The sequence below is a fragment of the Magnolia sinica genome, chromosome 2, assembly GCF_029962835.1.
Source record: "Magnolia sinica isolate HGM2019 chromosome 2, MsV1, whole genome shotgun sequence".
Classification (NCBI taxonomy): Eukaryota; Viridiplantae; Streptophyta; class Magnoliopsida; order Magnoliales; family Magnoliaceae; genus Magnolia; species Magnolia sinica.
In genome coordinates this window covers 22,036,933-22,049,645 of record NC_080574.1, presented here as the reverse complement: position 1 = coordinate 22,049,645, position 12,713 = coordinate 22,036,933, and the positions used below count along the sequence as shown (strand labels likewise).

General features: G+C 39.1%; 1 non-coding gene across 1 annotated transcript; it reads left to right on the top strand.

Moving 5' to 3' along the window:
• Window positions 1-10,224: 10,224 nt before the first annotated feature.
• LOC131238050 (small nucleolar RNA R71) lies at window positions 10,225-10,331 on the top strand. The gene has a single exon (XR_009167472.1). It is a non-coding gene; the product is annotated as a small nucleolar RNA R71 (small nucleolar RNA).
• Window positions 10,332-12,713: the final 2,382 nt, after the last annotated feature.

Below are 12,713 nucleotides of genomic sequence, written 5' to 3'. Positions count from 1 at the left end.
AAAGTTGTTATTGATTCTTTTGCCGGGACCACCGTGCATCCATCGTGAATACAATTGAAAGAAACAAAGTATGCTCCGTTTACGGAATCATGGATGTAGCTTGAATTCTAGGTTACCTAGAATTCCGTTCATGGATGTAGCTTAAAACCATTGTTGTGCAGGATGCTTTGGATTATGTTAATTTGGGAGGGCGGGGAAGGTTATTTTCGATTCAACCAGTTTCTCATCGGTCCAATTGAATTAAAGAGTAAATCTCAGTTTCCATGCTGTGAGGATTTGTACGTTTTTCGTTCGACTGATATGTGTGATTCAGTTTGTTTGACTGACTAAATGTCCTATTTTGTCCGACCGACGGGTTATGTAGATTAGCACAAATTGAGGTATTTAAGGCCTAATACGATTAGGGCTTGGTGAATAATGAGTATTTTTTCTCTAAGGGTGAGGGTTTTGCAAGGTGACAAGGTTTTAGACACTTATAAAGGCTTGAGAAGGGATTTTTTCAAGGGACTAGAGTTTTCCTAGGTGCGCATGGCAAGGAGAGATCAGATTTCGTCCATAATTGAAGAAGTGAGTGGTGTAAAGTCTAATGCTTTTGATTATAGCGGATCTTTTTCGCTTTGTGCCATAGTTTTTTCCTGCAAAGGTTTTTTGACGTTAAATATCTTGTGTTTTGTGTGATAGGACAATATTAATGGATTTCTGATCACCCGGCCCACCAAATGATCGCCTCTGATCGATGTTTATGACACATGATTAGATGGTGGGATTGCTAGCCAAACGAGGAAGATAACTCCACCGTCAATGGCAGATTCTCAATGGGTGGATTGTCCTATGATCTGATGCCTTTGGATGGCTTAGATGGGTCTCAAAGACCTTGTGGGACCCACCATTTGGACGAATGACCACCATTTCTTGGTTGCTTCCAAGACGATGGGTTGCGGCGGCTCTTGTAAAGAGATGAAAGCCCTAAAGTGTGGAGAGGAATGAATGACTAGGATTGACTTGCATTGAGGGTTAGGATTGAGGGAGAATCCCACACATGTGCTGCTGGCTAACATAGAAAACATATTTCCGTTTTCAAAATTAAACTGCGCATGCGCAGCATCACTCATGGTCGGGATTGTTCACCCAAGTGTGTGTGACTTGGGTCAAAACATCAAGGGCTTTGGTCAGACCTCTCGTCCAGACCAAATGGACGATTTGGATCATTAAGAAGGTCCTTGATGATAGGCCATGGTGAGCCGAAACGGATGGCGTCCGTTTAAACGGACGCCTGAAGAGTAATGCAGGAAAATAGAGAGAGCTTTTCTCTTTTTCAGGAGAGCTCGGGTCAAACCCGGTTTGACTGAGCTAGAAGATCCCATGCTCTGTGAGTGTACGTGTCCTTGGCGCGCGCACACCACTAGTGTGGGACCCCCTGTGATGTCTTTAATGAATCCGGTCCATCAAACCCTTTTGTAATACTATGATAGGCAGATCCCAGCTTTGGTGGACCACATTAACCGCAATGTTAGTCGTTACTTGGCAATTATCGTCGATTCGACGGTTGGATTGGTTCTAATTGGTACATTAAGGGTGCTAGTAGTCCACTTATAGTATATTTTAAATTTCCTAAAATCATCTCCGAGTCGATTATTGGATTAGAGTTTTTTTTTTTTTTCGACATTTCGTTGGATTTTAAACTGTCGATACATAATAACGTCAAAATCAATGAACAATAGGTTCTTCAAGATTTCGAGGTGTAAGTGTATAGGTAGACTCCTAGATCTACGGTCGGATTGGCCTTGATGTAAATGCATGGGTAGACCCTTAGATCATGATGTTTTATTTAAACCAACCTGATTTAAATGATTTTAAACTCGCAAGTATACAAATCAGATGTAAATATGGTGCATATTACGAGATCGTTCCCACGAGGACTGGTTGTCACAATTCAAAATTAAAGACTCTTCTTAACTAATCCAACAAATATTTGCGATAGTAATTGAGTAAACTAAACAAAAATCAATGGAAAAATAACCGAGAATAATGAGGAAAATTCAATCAAGGAGAAGACTAGGACTTTAGAATCCACCCCTAATTATCATAAACCTTATTTTACCTGTTGATTCACCCTAATTCAGATTGATATCAAAATAAAGCGCACTCTATGTCCTTGGTCGGGCACACAGAATATATAATTCCTTAAAGCATATGGATCACATCTTTCCATCCATGGTCAGGCATGGAGAGATGTAGATTCCTGTTTCTTCCTCTATAGGAACCTGTTCCTGGTCAGACACAAGCACCTAGAATAATATTCCAAACAACATCCATAACTAGACTTTAGTTAAGCTCGTAGAATGGAGAAGTACGGAGATTTCGGTTAATCACACTAGAGAAAGAAACAATCCAATCAAATTTAAATAAAATCAACATATACAAAAGTTATTCAAATTAGGGGCTTCATCTCAGCCCTAGCTAAGAACTTAGAAACTTATAGATTCAACTGGAAAGAAAGAAAGACAAGATTTATAAAAGACAACCTTCATTCTTCCCTTCTTTCTTCTCTTTTTCCAAGCTCTCTGTTGTTGAATCTCCCAGCCACTCTCTCTCTCTGTTCTCAACTCCACGTCTAGCCAAAAACCAGCCCTTCTTCCCTCTTGCTTTCTCTCTTTTTCTTCTTCAAGCTCTCCCTGGATCTGCTCTTGAATTCCCTCTTTTCTTTCTTGCTTTCTTCTCTTCTTTCTTCCCTTTCTCTTCTCTGGATCTTTCCTCTAAACTCTCGATCCGTTTTTCTTCCTCCTCCCCCAAAACGAGCCTTCTTTCCTCTTTCTTATAGCAATATAGCCGGTGGAGAGACGTGCTGGGATGCGTACAAAGAGTCGGTGGAAAGTTCTTTACGCACCAGCGTGCGTAACTTCTTTATACAACCCAGTTCAGATGCAACACCACTCTTCTTTCCTCGCACAGTTTCCAAATAAAGACCGTCCCTTAGGACGTTTCCGAGTTATCTTCATGATGGACGGGTCAGATCTTTCATTTGATCAGATATGGTGGGCCAAAACCGCTGCAAAAGTCGGACAGCGTCCGGGCGTGCGAAAACAGGGCATGCGGATTCCTTCCGCTGTGATGCTGGTGGGACCCATTCTCCCATTATTTTGGGAAATCCAATCCGTCCATTGGATGGAGGACGAGATTTCTGTCAGAAATACACAATTTTTACCTTCTTTCGATGAGGCCCACCCGTTATCTTTCTCTGTCGTTCAACCTGCTTTTGAACAGATATATTTCTATAAGCGCTCTCTTTTGAGATTCGATCACCTACAATTTGGCAATAGAGATGCTGGGATTCTGGTGGACGGCTTGGATTGTCCGTTTGGGCATTGTATGGGGCCCACAACAGCAACCGATGATGGTGCTGTGCGAACGCTGTAATGGCAATTGCGTTTTTGCTGAAGACAGTTGGTCAAACCGACTTTGACGGGTTTGAGTGGTCCGGTGCGGCGCGGCTATACATGTTCTCAATGCACATGCCACACATGCGGGGTCCACTACAATGTTTCCTTCAAAATCTAATCCGACCATCTGATTTGTCTCCTCATATAATGGGTTGAGACCAAATTTGATGCATATCCAGAGACCAGGTGGACCCCACTTAATGAATTAAGGGGATGATCTGGCCATTGGGCAACTTCCTCAGGGATTCAATGGATGAAATTTAATTTGTACAGTTAATTTATGATCCTCATCCCATGTATGGAGTTTCAAACCAATCGGATAGCGGGAACCATGTGATCTTGCATTCTGGACCATTTTCGGGCCTTTTTAATGTGAACGGCTTGATTTACTCTGATCCCTGGCATGTAAATTCTTCAGTCTTAGTTCTCTGGAGTGCGTCCCTTGCTCTGGTGACTTCGGAGTGTCAAATTCCTGCTTGTAGTACTCTTTTTCCATCAAGGCTCCCGATTTCATCCTGTAACAAAAATATAATTAAAATACTCCGTTAAACATTATCATGTACGTAAAATCAGGTAATAATTGGGGTCTGATATGTAATATTCAACCCTTATCACAACCTCCAACCAGCATTTTGCTAGTCCCGAGCAAAACATGCGGAAAATAATTTCAGAAATACTTGACAATTCCTGTGAACCCGAGTGACTTGTGAATAGATTGTCGAGGCGCGAGAATTTTAAGATTCATGAACGGTGCACAGAATTTTTCTTTCTAGAATTAAGCTCACGGTAAACTTCATAATCAATTTCAAAATATTAATCCATTAATTAGAATATTCTAAACATTGAGTTCCATGAGTGTATAGTGTATCATTAAGAGATCCAATTGTCAATTTCATGATATCATTAGTAATTAACAACGGAATGCATGACAATTGAAACCAACACTTGCCTGATAGGTTAACTTTTCATTCTACTAGCCTTTGCTTTTCTTTATGAATAGTAACGCCAAGGAGGGGAATCAAGTCCTCACCTATAGGGAGCAAACCTATGGCGAAAACTTGTCGCCTAACTTTTTCAAATGACAACCATAAGGAATCGAATCTACACTTATAGGGAGCAAACCTATGGTGAAGATTATATGACTTACGTTTTCTCTCAATTCTTAGTTATAGACCGAAGCTAAAAATTTCAGGCTGGTTCCTTTCATGCTTAGTGATTACCAAGTTAATCATTCAATGTTGAAACGGAACCTTAATATGCAACCAAGATGTGATATGCGAGATCATGACTCAATCAATGTTTAAAAGTTCTAATCATAGGTTAACAATTTAAACTTAACTGTGAAATCTAACAGATGGCTGAATCCAAGAGTTATAAATTACCGACATTCTGCACCTTGCAATGTTAAAATCACCCTTATCCTTCAAAATCACTTCAAATGCACAAGAAATTCCAGAAAAATTTAAAAATTTTCACAATTTGTGCTCAAGACCAAGAAAATACTGATGAAGTAACCTAATCGCCCACCCCCAAATTAAAATCTACATTGTCCTCAGTGTAAAAGAAATAAACATGCAATGCATATGGGACAACGAAAATAAAAGAGGAGTGATGGAAAGATATCAGCATAAGAGCGGGTCAGCATAAGAGAGAAATCAACAAAAACAAAATAACAAAACATAACATCACAAAAAGAAGATCCTACCTATACCACTTTCGCAGGTGCTCTCGATTGCATTTAGCGTATGCAACAAGCCTTTAAACCCCTAGGTTGCCCCTAGTGGACGAGTTGTAGTCTCGTGAGGGTTTGCAGTAATGTTACCCACAAACATTGAATTGACCAGGAAAATAAAATGGAATGAAAAGATGGGTTGCCTCCCAGGAACGCTAAGTTTAACGTCTTCAGCCAGACAAGAGTGGACCATGAACTAATCAATCTTGATAACTTGGGTCCGCCATATAAATTTCCTCAACATCTTTGTTCACTAAATCATCTAAATATGGTTTCAGCCGTTGACCATTTACTTTGAAGATATTCGTATCTGTTAAATTTTGAATCTCAACTGCTCCATGAGGAAATACTTTTACTACTCGATAAGGACCATACCATCGTGAACGTAGTTTTCTAGGAAAGAGGCGTAGCCTGGAATTGTACAATAATACTTTCTGGTTCGGTTCAAATGTCTTGCGAAGAATTGATTTGTCATGGAAGATTTTTGTCTGCTTTTTATAAATTTTTGCATTCTCATATGCCTCATTTCGAATTTCTTCTAACTCATTGAGTTGAAGTTTACGGTGTGATCCGGCCTTGTGCAAATCAAAATTAAAAGTTTTGATGGCCCAATAAGCATGATGTTCTAATTCCACAGGTAAGTGACAAGCTTTTCCAAAGAGAAGCCTGTACGGAGACATTCCAATCGGGGTTTTGAAAGCCGTACGATATGCCCAAAGAGCATCATTCAAACGTTGCGACCAATCCTTACGATCGGGGCGAACTGTTTTTTCTAAAATTTGTTTAATCTCCCGATTTGACACCTTAACTTGACCACTTGTTTGTGGATGATATGGCATTGCAACTTTATGAGTAATGGAATATTTCTTCATTAAAGATTCAAACGGTTTATTGCAAAAATGAGTACCCCCATCACTTATAATTGCTCGAGGAGTGCCAAAACGAGAAAAGATATTCTCTTTTAAGAAACGGACTACAACTTTGTGATTATTCGTTTTACATGACACTTCTTCAATCCACTTAGAGACATAGTCGACGGCCACAAGGATATACACATAACCGAATGACGGGAGAAATGGGCCCATGAAGTCAATACCCCAAACATCAAATATTTCAACAATGAGAATATTGGTAAGTGGCATCATGTTCCTATGGGAAATATTACCCATACGTTGGCATCTATCACATGTTGAGCAAAAGGCATGGGTGTCTCGAAACAGTGTAGGCCAATAAAATCCACTTTGTAAGACCTTCGCAGCTGTTTTCTTTGAACCAAAATGACCACCACATGCATGATCATGACAAAAGGAGATTATACTATGAAACTCACTCTCAGGCACACATCTCCTAATAATCTGATCAGGACAAATTTTGAATAAATATGGGTCATCCCAAAAGAAATGTTTAACCTCAGTAAGAAATTTGGATTTATCTTGTTTAGTCCAATGAGAAGGAAGTTGACCTGTAACAAGATAGTTTACAATGTCCGCATACCAAGGTAATTGAGAAATAGTTAGAAGTTGTTCATCAGGGAAAGACTCATTCATTGGCAAAGGATCCACTGTGGACTCTAAGACAAGTCTAGACAAATGGTCGGCTACCACATTTTCGGAACCCTTTTTATCCCGAATTTCAATATCGAATTCTTGTAGCAAGAGAATCCACCGAATCAATCAAGGTTTAGCGTCTTTTTTAGAAAGAAGATATTTCAATGCTACATGATCTGAGAATACTATAACCTTTGACCCTATGAGATACGACCTGAATTTGTCTAGAGCAAATACCACCGCCAACAATTCTTTTTCAGTGGTAGAGTAGTTGAGCTGTGCATCATTTAGAGTCCTACTAGCATAATAAATGACATGAGGCATTTTGTTCAATCTTTGTCCTAGGACGGCTCCAACAGCATAATCCGAAGCATTACACATAAGCTCAAAAGGTAAACTCCAATCAGGTGGTTGGATGATTGGAGCAGAAGTCAGTAAATGCTTCAACTTATCAAAAGCTTGCCGACACTCATCATTAAGGACAAAAGCAACATCTTTAGCTAGTAAATTGCATAAGGGTCGAAAAATTTTGCTAAAATCCTTAATGAATCTCCTGTAGAATCCCACATGCCCTAAGAATGATCTAATCTCCTTAACCGTTCTGGGTGGAGGAAGACTAGAAATTAAATCAATCTTGGCTTTATCAACTTCAATGCCTTTACTTGAAATAACATGCCCGAGTATAATCCCTTTTTGAACCATAAAATGACACTTTTCCCAATTCAATATCAGGTTCGTTTTTTCACATCTTTCCAAGACAAGAGATAGATGGTATAAACATTCATCAAATGAAGAGCCAAAAATTGAAAAATCATCCATGAAAATCTCAAGGAAACGCTCAAACATGTCTGAAAAAATACTCATCATGCATCGTTGGAAGGTTGCAGGTGCATTACACAACCCAAATGGCATACGCCGATAGGCATATATGCCAAAGGGACATGTAAATGTGGTTTTCTCTTGATCCTCGGGAGCAATGGGAGTCTGATTATACCCGGAATAACCATCTAGGAAACAGTAATAGCTGTGCCCTGCCAATCTCTCAAGCATCTGGTCTATGAAAGGAAGAGGAAAGTGATCCTTCCTTGTGACCAGGTTCAGTTTACGGTAATCAATACAAACTCGCCAACCCGTAGTCATGCGAGTCGGCACTAACTCATTATCCTCATTTTTTTTCACCGTAATCCCAGACTTTTTAGGAACAACTTGAACTAGACTGACCCATGTGCTATCAGAAATGGGGTAAATGATACCAACATCTAATAATTTTAGCACCTCAGCTCGAACGACCTCTTTCATGTTAGGGTTAAGCCTCCTTTGCATTTCTCGCGATGTTTTTGCATTTTCTTCAAGATGAATACGATGCATACACACCGTGGGGCTTATTCCCTTTATGTCCGCTATTGTCCACCCAATACCTGCCTTATGTTCTCTAAGAACATTAAGCAACTTACCCTCCTGTTCTTTATCAAGGTTAGCAACTATGATGACAGGCAGGGTTTCGGAAGGTCCTAAAAATGCATACTTGAGAGTTTCAGGTAATTGCTTAAGGTCGACTTTGAGTGGTTTCTCAATAGATGGGATCAGTTTAGACTCAGAAGGTGGAAGAGGTTCCACTCTAGCTTTCCATTTTGTTGTATTCATTTCTGGATTAGAGTCAAGCAATGCATTGACTTCTTGGATGGAACTTTCTATGTCAAAATCTCTGCCAAAATGTGCTAAACAAGTCTCAAGAGCATTTTCAGAAACTTCAAGGAAAGAGTCATGCACTAGACTCTCAATCATGTTCACTTCAAATATATCATCTGAGTCTGACATTTGTTGTCCAGCATTGAAAACATTAAGTTTAATCTTCATGTTACCAAAAGATAGCTTCATAACTCCGTTCCTGCAATTTATGATTGCATTGGATGTGGCCAAGAATGGACGTCCTAAGATAACTGGGATTTGACTTGTAGGATTCTGGACAGGCTGAGTATATAGAACGATGAAATCCACTGGAAAATAAAACTTATCAACCTGGATTAGCACATCCTCAACAACACCACGGGATACCTTGACAGATCTATCAGCTAGTTGGAGTGTTATTTTGGTTTATTTCAGCTCACCAAGTCTTAGCTGCTCATACACAGAATATGGTAACAAATTGACGCTCGCCCCTAAATCAAGCAATGCCTTCTCAATCTTATGATCTCCTATAACGCAAGAGATGGTAGGAGCTCCTGGATCCCTAAATTTAGGAGGGGTGTTATGTTGAATCATGGAGCTGAGTTGCTTCACAAGGAAGACCTTCTTATGAACATTCATCTTACGCTTTTGAGTGCATAAATCTTTAAGAAACTTAGCGTAAGCAGGAACTTGCTTGATAGCATCAAGTAACGGAATGTTGATTTGCACTTGCTTAAACATGTCCAATATCTCATTAAAGTTGTTTCCTCTCTTAACCGGTGCCAGACGTTGAGGAAAAGGTGCTTTAGGCACATAAGATGGCACATGAGTGGTTCCTGGAGAGTCAGAGTGTTGTTGAACTTTGGATGCACTAGTATGTCTCTCCATTTCATTTTGATCTTTCGCATTGGACTTTGATTCTTTCCTAGGCATCTCTACTTTGTTCTCGATCTGTTTACTGGACCTAAGGGTAATGATTGATTTGGCTTGCTCATGATATTGTTCTTGGTTTGAATTAGAGCCAATCTCATACTGTCCTTTTGGATTTACCACAGGTTGACTAGGGAACTTACCCTTCTCTCTCTCACTCAATGTGACAGCAAGTTGACCCAACTGTACTTCCAGCTTAGCAATGGATTGCGCATTTGCATGTAAACTCTGCTGGTTAGCTAGTAAAGTATGTTGGGTGTCTTTTTGAAATTGAAGTCAACTCTACATAAAAAGATTGAGTGTATCCTCAAGAGATGGTTTCCTAGATTGTGGAGGTACTTGTTGATACTGTGAGAACTGCTGAGGTTGGATAGGAGGCTTTTCAGATGGTCCTCCTTATTGTGGTCCTTTTGCCCAAGAGAAATTTGGATGTCTAGCCCATCCTGGATTGTAGGTGTTTGAGTAAGGATCATTCTCAGTTCTCCGAAAGGTGTTCATAGCATGTACTTGTTCAGAGAGAAATTCTGGAAATGCTGAACTAGATGGACAAGACTGCGTAGGATGGGCGAGACTAGAACATATGGCACATGACTCGACTTGAGTTTTTTGTGGAGGTTCATTGTTTAACATTAAAGCATCCACTTTCTTTGTCAGGCTATTAATTTTGGCATAAAGATCTGGCGTGACTCCTACCTCATATATACCCCCTTTCTTCAGTGGTTGAGGACTTCTTTCACCTCTATTTGAATAGTCCCATTGCTGGGAGTTTTCACACAAGGTTTCAAAGAAATTCCAAGCTTCGACATCACTTTCGGTCATGAATGACCCTCCACTGGTGGCGTCAACCATGCGACGGTTTTGGGGTGTCAGACCGTCATAAAAGTATTGAACCTGTTGCCACTTTTCAAAACCATGGTGTGGGCATTTAAGAAGTAAATCCTTCCATCTTTCCCAACATTCATGAAAGTGCTCACCCTCTTTTTGTGTGAAATTCGTAATTTTTCTACGGAGAGCATTAGTTTTGTGAACCGGGAAGAACTTGTTTAAGAACTTCTTAAACAGTTGGTCCCATGTAGTGATAGACCCAACTCCTAGAGAATTCAACCATGCTTTCGCCTTATCCTTCAAAGAAAAAGGAAAAAGGCGCAAACGGATCGAATCGTCTGAAAAGTTTTGGAACTTAAAGGTGGAGCAAATGTCTAAGAATTCTTTCACATGATGATATGGATCCTCCTTATCTGAACCATAAAAGGATGACAACAATTGTATGACCCCAGGTTTAAGTTCAAAGTGTGCTGCCGTGGTGGCAGGCAACACTATACATGAAGGTGCATTGAATTGGACAGGAGCTGAATAATCTCTAAGAGCTTTAGTTCCATTCTCTTCCGCCATTTCAAATAGGATGTTTCTAAATCTTCTACGAAAGGTTCTTTCTATTTCAGGATCAAAAGGTGCTAGTTCTATGTTCAGAGATCTACATCTTAGCATAAACTATGTTATCAATTTAAGAAAGAAAACTAAACTAAGATGCAACCTAAAACTAAAAGAAAAAGTTATGAATTCCTAAAAACAAGAGAAAGCTATGTAAACAAGAATTGGAAGGAAGAACCTAGAAAAGGAGATGATGAATGTCTGAAGATTTGAGAGCTCCTCCTTTTGAAGACAATCTTATTTAGCAGCTTCCTTCCTCAATTCCTGTAAACATAAAAAAAAATAAAAATAAATTAAATTTCCTAAAATAATGCTAGAAAAAATCCTAAGCAACGGTTAATTTCTAAAAAAAAGAAAGTTTCCAATCTTAGAAATAAAAAGCTAAGTTAGTTTCTAAAAAGGGAAAAAATTTCTAAAATTAGAAACTAGAAAGTTACTTGAAAGAAGAATCAAAATCTAAAATTAGAAAACAGAAAATTTCTAAAAAAGAAAGCCTAGAAATAGAAAATTTCTAAAAAAATAAAACCTTAATTCTAAAAGTAGAATTTAGAAAAAAAGTAAAGAATTTAGAAAGGGATTACCAAATTAGAAGTTTATGTCAGGTCCCTACAAAACAGGAAATCGGTTAGTTTCTAAAAAAAAACTTTAACCTAAAGTTAGTAAAAACCTAAGACTATGAATTATGATAGGAGAGAATCCTAAATCCAATTGGACCGAAACAGTCCCCGGCAACGGCGCCAAAAACTTGATGTTTTATTTAAACCAACCTGATTTAAATGATTTTAAACTCGCAAGTATATGAATCAGATGTAAATATGGTACGTATTACGAGATCGTTCCCACGAGGACTGGTTGTCACAATTCAAAATTAAAGACTCTTCTTAACTAATCCAACAAATATTTGCGATAGTAATTGAGTAAACTAAACAAAAATCAATGGAAAAATAACCGAGAATAATGAGGAAAATTCAATCAAGGAGAAGACTAGGACTTTCAAATCCACCCCTAATTATCATAAACCTTGTTTTACCTGTTGATTCACCCTAATTCAGATTGATATCAAAATAAAGCGCACTCTATGTCCTTGGTCGGGCACACAGAATATATAATTCCTTAAAGCATATGGATCACATCTTTCCATCCATGGTCAGGCATGGAGAGATGTAGATTCCTGTTTCTTCCTCTATAGGAACCTGTTCCTGGTTAGACACAAGTACCTAGAATAATATTCCAAACAACATCCATAACTAGACTTTAGTTAAGCTCGTAGAATGGAGAAGTACGGAGATTTCGGTTAATCACACTAGAGAAAGAAACAATCCAATCAAATTCAGATAAAATCAACACATACAAAAGTTATTCAAATTAGGGGCTTCATCTCAGCCCTAGCTAAGAACTTAGAAACTCATAAATTCAACTGGAAAGAAGGAAAAACAAGATTTATAAAAGACAACCTTCATTCTCTCCCTTCTTTCTTCTCTTTTTCCAAGCTCTCTGTTGTTGAATCTCCTAGCCACTCTCTCTCTCTGTTCTTAACTCCACGTCCAGCCAAAAACCAGCCTTTCTTTCCTCTTGCTTTCTCTCTTTTTCTTCTCCAAGCTCTTCCTGGATCTGCTCTTGAATTCCCTCTTTTCTTCTTGCTTTCTTCTCTTCTTTCTTCCCTTTCTCTTCTCTGGATCTTTCCTCTAAACTCTCGATCCGTTTTTCTTCCTCCTCCCCCAAAACGAGCCTTCTTTCCTCTTTCTTATAGCAATGTAGCCGGTGGAGAGACGTGCTGGGATGCGTACAAAGAGTCGGTGGAAAGTTCTTTACACACCAGCGTGCGTAACTTCTTTATGCAACCCAGTTCAGACGCAACACCACTCTTTTTTCCTCGCTCAGTTTCCAAATAAAGACCGTCCCTTAGGAGGTTTTCGAGTTATCTTCATGATGGACGGGTCAGATCTTTCATTTGATCAGATATGG